Below are 8716 nucleotides of genomic sequence, written 5' to 3'. Positions count from 1 at the left end.
CTGATCCTAAGTCATCCTCATACTATTTGGCATGTCTTATCACATCGGTACAATGTCAATCCATTTGCTTATCCTCTACTTAGAAAGCAAAATGTCATTCTCCAGGGACTGGCCCCTCCTGAAATCTTGTACAGTTTCTGATATGACTGTCAACATACCAACTTCTAAGGATATTCTTATGGTACTTCTTCCAACACAGAACTTTATCATTATCCAGATAGTCAATGATATACTCAATATCCTTCTGTTTTAGTCTTCCTCAATCACTGTACAGATTTTCCATGCAGTACTGTTGCTTTTATCAGGTTCACCTTAGTTCTGGATTTGACCACATTGCTCTTTAATCAATAAAATCTGGTTTTGTAGCAGTGAATTAAAAGACAGGAACCCTGAGTTTATGTATATTGTTCTTGAATAAAGGATAAGAAAAAAGGAAATAAGATGTTTTTATTTAATAGTTTTCTGTAACTTTCTAGAAATTTATATTCATGTATATGCCAGTTATATATTAAATTAAATATGAGTATTTGGTCTATGAACATTTTCATTGTTGTTGTTATGTGCCATAGATTTACTTCAAACATCGCACTCATTGGGCAAAAAAGCAATAGCATTCTCCTTGAAAACAGGAGCCAGGCAAACATGTTCCCTATCACCACTCTTATTCACCTTTGTGCTGGAAATATTAGTGAGAAATATTACATTAGAAAATGACTTTAGAGTAATAGAAGTGTGCAAACAAAAAGTAAATTTCTCATTATCCACAGATATAATAATCTATGTAGAAAGAAACAAAGTTGAGACAGTTTGTGCAAAGTCATCAAAATAGTCAACAACGTGACAGGATATAAGGTTAACACAAAAATAATAAATAGAATTACTGTAAACTAATGAAGAGTGCTCTGGTAAAAAAAGCAACAAAGAAAACAGTATCATTTACAATAGCCACAAAAGATGAAATACCAAGGGTTAAAACAATGAAGATACATAAAATATGTGTACAAAGAAAATTATAGAACAATGCAGCCAGAATGTTCCTTAGAGTGAAGGATGACAAGAATTTATCTCACACATATTGGAAATGTCAGCAGAGAACAATTGCTGGAGTAGAACATCATGCTTGGTAAATAAGAGAGACAGCGAAAAAGTGGAATACCCTCAACAGAATGGATTGACACAGTATCTGCAACCATGGACTCAAACAATAGAACAATTGTGAGGGTAACGCAGGACTAGATAGTGTTTCCTTGTATTGTGCATGGAGTTGTTAAAAGTCAGAAAATGATTCAATGGCACCTGAGAACAACAAGAAATCAAAAGAGACTTACAAAAATTGAGGAATAGTCAATATCATATAAATGTTACTGAAAACAACCTTTAATTACAACAGAATAATGGCCAAGTGGTCACTTTATTCTATAAAGAAATGTTAAAAGTAATTATCAACTTCATAGGAACAGGGAAGATATGCAGGATAAGTAATGCACTGCAAAAAAATGAAGAAGAGACTTCCCACTACGCAACTTCAAAAGCTATAATACACAGCCACAGTAGTCAAAACTGCTGGTACTTTGGGAAAGTATAGAAAACTCCTCAACACAGGGCCAAAAAAATTGAATGGGAAACAATCTTTCTCTTCAACAAATGGTGGTTGCAAATTCGATTTCCATCTGCGGAAAAATAAAACAGAACCCATACCTCATCCCATGAACAAAAACGAACTCGAGATTGATTTAAAAAAAAAACAAAAACAACAACAACCCTAAATATAGGGTGTGGAAGAAAGCATTAAACAAGCATTCCTCTAACTGCTAGAGCAGTGGTTCTCAGTCTTCCTAATGTGGTGACCAATCCCCAACTATAAAATTACTTTTGTTGCTACTTCATAACTATCATTTTGCTACAGTTATGAATCATGAGACCCCTGTGAAAGGGTCATTCGACCCCCAAAGGGGTCACCACCTACAGATTGAGAACCACTGTGCTAGAGGAATGTTATCTGTTTCATCGGTGCTATATTGCACCCTGTGTGGCTTGTTCCTTCCTTCTGATCCTTCTGAGAGGAGATGTCCAATTGTTTACAGATGTGCTTGGTTCTACACTCTGACCCCCCTGGTTTGCATCGATATGCTTGTTTGTTTTGGGTCTTAAGATGCCTTATACCTGATCCTGTCAACACTTCATGACCACAAAGGCTGGTGTGTTTCTTCCATGTGGGCTTTGCTGCTTCTCAGTTAGGTGGCTGCTTGTTTCTCTTCAAGCCTTTAAGATCACAGACTCTGTATCTTTTAGTAGCCGGGCACCATCTGCTTTATTCATCACATTTGCTTATGCACTCATTTTGTCTTCAGTTACCCGTGTGGGGAAGGTGAGCACCACAGAATGCCAGGTTATTAGAACAAAGTGTTTTTGAGTTGAGGGGGTCCTTGAGTAGAAGCCCAATATCTGTCTGCTACCTTAATGCTGAACATATAAATATATGTACAAAGATGTATGCCCCTATCCTTATATATAAATATATTTACATATATATGTGCCTGTATTTGTGGGATTATAAAGAGACTTTCCCCCAGCTTTGTCTCCCACAATGACATGCCAAACATTAGAAGCTATCTGCCAGAATATGGTGGGAGGTCAGACAGATCCTTAGAGACATCCTCCCTGAAGGCAGTCAGTTGCCAGACAACTGTCTGGGCCCACAACAGGTAGGGCCTGCTCCCCACTGTTGAGGACAATGGGATACTTCTCCCAAAAGGCTTGTGGACATCAGTCTTGTCCATGTACATAGAGTTTACACCCTACTGATAATGGTTTCCATGGAGAGCCAGAGAACAGGTCATACCTGATCAGGGAAATCCAAAATTAGGCTGCAATGCTGAATCTAGGATCCGCCCTTGTCACATGTGTGCCCCCAATACCTCCCCTTCCTATTGCGTGTATATCCCTAGATTTTCCCCCTCTCATTGCTGTATAACCTATAGTACACCCCCTTCCTTTGATGTATGTCTTTACCTGTAATTAGTGGGCTTGCATGCCCCCAAAAGTTATATAAGCCTTGGTTAGCAATAAAAAGCTCTCATCAGCTCCCCCTTCCCCTCCCCGACTTCATTCCCCTGTTCCCTTTCCCCTTGTCCTCCTTCCCCTCCCCCTCTCTCCTACCCTCTGGTCTCTCTCTCTCTCCATGTGCACCACCAAGTGAGACTGAGGTGAGCATGCTACTATGAAATGTGTCTGACTCCATTATTTCAATCTCTCATCCTCTCTCTGACTTTATTAATCTTTATATATATATTTTAACCATACAATTGTACCTATCGAACCCGCGATTATTTGTGGGGGTCTGGCCTTTCCCCCACATGTATTTATACCTCAGTAGATGCCCTTTTCCTCCCAGTTCATTCCTCTAGGTCTGTAATTCTTCCCCACCATCATGACCCCAATTCTACCTTACAAATCTGGATAGACCAGAATATGTATACTGGTACAGAAAAGAGCTCTTGACACAAGAATCCAGGAGAGATAAACCCCTCAGGAACAATAATGGGAGCAGAGATACTATGAGGGAGAAAAGGAGGACCGATTGCAATTATCGGCATATAGCACCCCTTTCCTACCCAGGGTGACAAACAACAGGAACATGGGTGAAGAGAGACAGCATATAGTGTAAGATATGAAAATAATAAATAATTTATCATTTTTAAAGGGTCAATGAGAATGGGAGGTGGGAGAGGGTGGGAAAAAAATGAGGAGCTGATACCAAGGGCTCAAGTTGAAAGAAAATGTTTTGAAAAGGATGATGGCAATATATGTACAAATGTGCTTGATACAATGTATGTTTGGATTGTTATAAGAGCTCCCATTAAAGTGATTTTAAACAAGAAACTAAACATAAATCCACAGCTATAAAGATCATCAAGGGGAAAATACATATGAGACCAGTTTCAGGGCATACACATATTATCAATTATAGTAGAGGAATTACACACAATAGAAGACTAAATAAACAGCTAATCTTACTGAGAATAAGACACATGTGCATCAAAATATTCAATAAGAGAACAAAATGTTATCCATGGACTAGAAAACAATCTTAAGCAATGACACATTGGGCAAGTAACTTAAATCTAAAATCTAGAGAATCCTGTAATACCACAATGAAAAAGAATAACTCAATTATAAAAGCAATGAAAGTCATAAGTAGACAGTTAACCAAAAGAGACATTCAAATGGCAAACAGACATGAAAAAAAAATGTTCAGGATCATTATCCATATAGGAGATGCAGATTAAAAAAAGGGGGGATATCATTTTACACTGATGGATTTTGGTACTTTGTCGTATAGTAGGAAATGGGAAAGGAAGAATAGCTTCTGACATTCAGCAGCATCGCAGGGTTACTTCACTTTAATAGTCTTCTGCAATAGTGTTATTAGAGAAACTGAGCCTCTTTGTTGAAATTAAATCTGAAACTCCCTGAGAGGAATCAATGACTGATATCCCAAAGTCTTAGGCTTCAGAGTATGATCCAATTTTTTCAAACTGTAAAGCCAAGATCAGAGGAGGGAATGATATAAGAGGTTGAATTCAATGAGTATCAGTGTTGAAGCTCACTTTGTTCTCGACAGAGACTCCAGGCCTCTAGTGATGTTCTGTTGTTCGTCTTTCTCTCTTGGCTTTGGGCTCGCCAGGAAAAACACCTGCACTTGCATTTACTTTCAACACTCTCAGATGCATTCCAGGGTTATTATATTTGATGATTGTAAGTTTTGTGCCGTGATTTGCTATAGGAAGGGGTGATTAATCTGATCTTCTGACTTCATCATTCATAAGGAAGCATTGTGAAGTAGGTCTGAGGTCTGGCCTTACAAACATCCATGTTTGTCCCTGGAGGCAAAATGGGCCCAGGAGAAAATCTTGACCCCTTTCCAGGATAGATCTTCTTTTTCTGGTTTTACCTCATCCGTTTCCCCCCTCAGTTGCTGTAGTTTACCACATGTGACTACAACTTGCTATTTGGAACATTTAGCTTGTACATCTAGCCATTTATATCTTATGGATAAGAGGGTTTATATTCTGAAAAAAATGCATTTGGTGTCCTCTGTACCTCTTGGTGTCTATGTGGTTTAACCAATACAGTAAACTGGCATAATAAGAAATCATGTTTTCCCAAATATTATTTGACAGCTAGTGCCCCCTGGATATTCATATCTGCCACTCGGCTATCTTTACAATAAAAGACACACACAGTGGCACATTACTCTGCTAATGACAACCAGCCTAGCCCACTCCTTCAACTATAGGAGAGAATACAGCCTCAACATACCTAGGATTCCCAGTGGATTTCCCACTGGAAAGGCATGATTATACATGATAATACTGTACATGCTGATCTCAGTGAGATTCCCTTGTTGCAATATTAAAAAGAAAAAGAAATTGTGGTTAACAAGAGATAGAAACAATGTGTGGTGCTTTCCTGATCATGATGTCTTTGTGTTTGCATGTTTCCAGTGCAGCTGGTGGACTCTGGGAGACTCGAGGCAGAGTAGGGCACCTCTGAGATTCTCCTGTCCAACTTGTGGATCCGCCACCAGCAGTTAGGACATGGATTGCACACACCAGCTCCATGTAGGGGCTGAAGTGAGGATCAGTTGCTTGTACATATGGTGATTCCATATCCTACATATACACTGTGAGTAGCTGATTGACAGTCGGCCGAGATAATGCCAAGAACATACTGCATCTTCAAATGCACACCCTCAACCTTGGTTACACAACCTTCTATTCCAATAATGGAGACACGGTAAAGTAAATCTGTAAGCATCTGCACAGAAACCTCCCTACAGGAAAGTTTTGACTTCAGGGATTGCTCAGGTCTCTCAGCCAGGACTCAGTTCTGGCAGGGTGAAGGGGGGTTAAGAGCTGGCTGCCTGTCAGTGTTTCCATCTTAATGTTTCCCTTGGAGCTTTTCTCGATGTTAAGTTTTCTATCAACCACTGAATTAGAAACTGAAATGGAAGGAACCAATCTCCCATTTCCAAAGAGCAGAAGGACATATATGGAGTCAGATACACACAGAGAGGACCAGGCAAAGATAGGCGATCTCTCTTCCATGATACATATCTGTCCCCAGTAAAGGTATTGGGAGGGGAAGGGGGATGGGATCTCCCTAAAGTTAGCTCAGTCCATAGTGAACCAGCAAGCACCTCACAGTGTCCTCAAGCCATAGTTGTGCATCAGAGCTGTCCTGTGTATCTCAAAAGCCGGCTTGTCTAAATCCCCTTGACATCCTCAGACACTGGCTGGGAATCAGGACTAAACAGATGATGGGTTTCAGAGGACACATTCGAGGGCCTGGAGCATTGTGCTACCTTGTGTAGCGTAAGGAGAGCTGCTTTCACTTGAGCAAACCTCTTGTCTACTGTTTGCCTTATGTTGTGGATTGCATTGTCCCCACCCCCTTCACAAATGCTTATGATGGCATATGTGTCAGATTTTATAGGAGCATATTCATTTAAATAGTAGCATTTCATTATGATTTAAATATAAATGTAATTCAAAAATTAATATAATTTAAATGTCACTTTATTTCTATTTCAGCGTTCACCTACTCACCATGCTGGCAGCTGAGTCCAAAGGAGAGATCAAGGTGCTGGAACAAGTACTTGACCCTCAGCCCTAGACCCATGCCAGGCCTCCAGCCAGGGGAAGCTTGCCAGACCTATGAAAGTGCCTTTTTGGAACAAGGGTCATCATCCATCCATTAAGATTTTCAAACAGGCACTACATGGGTTCTGGGATGAAATCTTCTCCTCCATGTTATTTCTTAGTTATAAAATCAGAAAACAAAACAAAAATAAATAGTTGTCATTTTAAGCTGCAAAGTTTGATACCTGTTTACTGTACAATCATGGCCTTCACATTCAGAGATGGAGGTGACCTGGACTAGTGTGCAGCTACATCTCAGTGTGAAATTTAAATTGTCTTGCCAACCATCAGCAACAGATATCACGAGCTGAGTGTGTGATGGAATGATCAAGTTCAAGTAAAGCCATGCCAATCTGTGTGTGCCAACTGAACGAATCTAATGCTCTCCAACTGAAAAATATTATCATGTCATTTGCTTGAAATCCTGGATTTTAGTGAATCTCATGCATGTTTTTTGCAAAGCTTTTGCTTATTCTCCTCAGAAAATTCTTGTTCAGAAAATCCCAGGTGACCACCACCTTGTGTTTGAATATCTGCTTTGTAAAATGCATATTAATTTAGAGATATACAGACAATTATTCTGTAAATTAGTGGTGTCAACTACGAAAATGGAGAAAAAATGCTTGTGATGGTGTATATAAATGAGAAAATAATATGGATGGTAGTTAAACTTTATAAATACATATTTAGGGATAGTGCTACTGAGTTGATGGTCAATAACATTATATATATGTGTAATAAATATATAAATATATTTATATTTCGGCTATATATATATAAAATAAAGTCAAGGTTGAGATCCCTGAGCAGTTATCAGGGGTCTTACATAAAGGGCAAATAGAGAGGCACACTGTGGTTGGAAATGCTCAAATTTCAGGTCAGCCAGAGTCCCCCGGGTAAGGAACATTTGAAACCATCTATGCTCATTCCTAAATTTTGAGAACCTGAATGGACCTCATTTAATCCAGAGTGCTTGTTGGGTCTCAAGGTGGTGTGTTTTGGCTCAAGATCTGAAATGTTATTTATGGATCTTATTCTTAGTTTGCCCTGTCTACTAAACAAGTATTTCCCACTCCCTGCTCCGATGTATCTCTTTACTCAAAGTCATGACCCTTCAGCGGTTTTGCACTATTTTGAATAATCTCTGCCAGACAAAGGCATCACCCTACAGAATCGTGCAGTTCTTAAAGGCTACAGAGTTAACACCTTGTCTTGTCAGGGACCCATATTTTCTAGGTGGCAACTTCTTCCATGAGACACATGAATCACTTTACTTTTACTGTGGTTTTCCTTAGGCATCTTGCACTGGGATATAGTGTTTGCAATGCTTGTAAGATCTGTGGAGTTTATTATGATCGCGGCCCAAGGTTGGGAAATAACTGGCTGATGAACATTAATAGGCGGCCAAAATCTACTAGAGACATCTTGACAGAGTCCACAGGTCATAAAATACCTAGACAAAGTAGAGGGCAACCTTTGGTCCCAGCATCTGCCATGCCACTGCCTGACCTTAAGAATTTGGACTGATGTGCACCCACTAGCACGTGAACCATTTCCTCAACATTCATGGGTTTCGGTTGGATGATGCAAAAGTTTGCCGAGCCCGGAAACATGAGAAGATATAATCAAGGGAGGAGAGGGTGGAAAATAGTGCTGAATGGCTTCATGGAAGAGTTGAATATTTGAGGCATCATAATTCCCAACTCCTTGGAATATGTCTGGTATTAATTCTTCTAAAACATATATTCCCACATAGAAAAACTACCAAGGACTTTTAGGAGGTTGATTAAGAGGCATTTTTAGATCCCTTGAGTTAGAAATACCTCTATCCTTGCGTTTGCACGAGAAATAATTCACACTGAAGCCTGGTTTGTAATCCAAGTGAATTTTTTTATAAAGGATAGAAGCCGTTTCAGGTGTTACAGTAAACTGAAACTGAATACAGTAAACTCTCTCTTATGAGAGAGAGTAAACAGAGAGAGAGGGGGAGAGAGAGAAAGAGAGAGAGAGAG

This window comes from Echinops telfairi, unplaced genomic scaffold, assembly GCF_000313985.2.
Source record: "Echinops telfairi isolate 266 unplaced genomic scaffold, ASM31398v2 ScPeMD7_7435;HRSCAF=8473, whole genome shotgun sequence".
Lineage (NCBI taxonomy): Eukaryota > Metazoa > Chordata > Mammalia > Afrosoricida > Tenrecidae > Echinops > Echinops telfairi.
The sequence above is the reverse complement of the archived record's forward strand: the minus strand, read 5'-3'. Positions refer to the sequence as shown.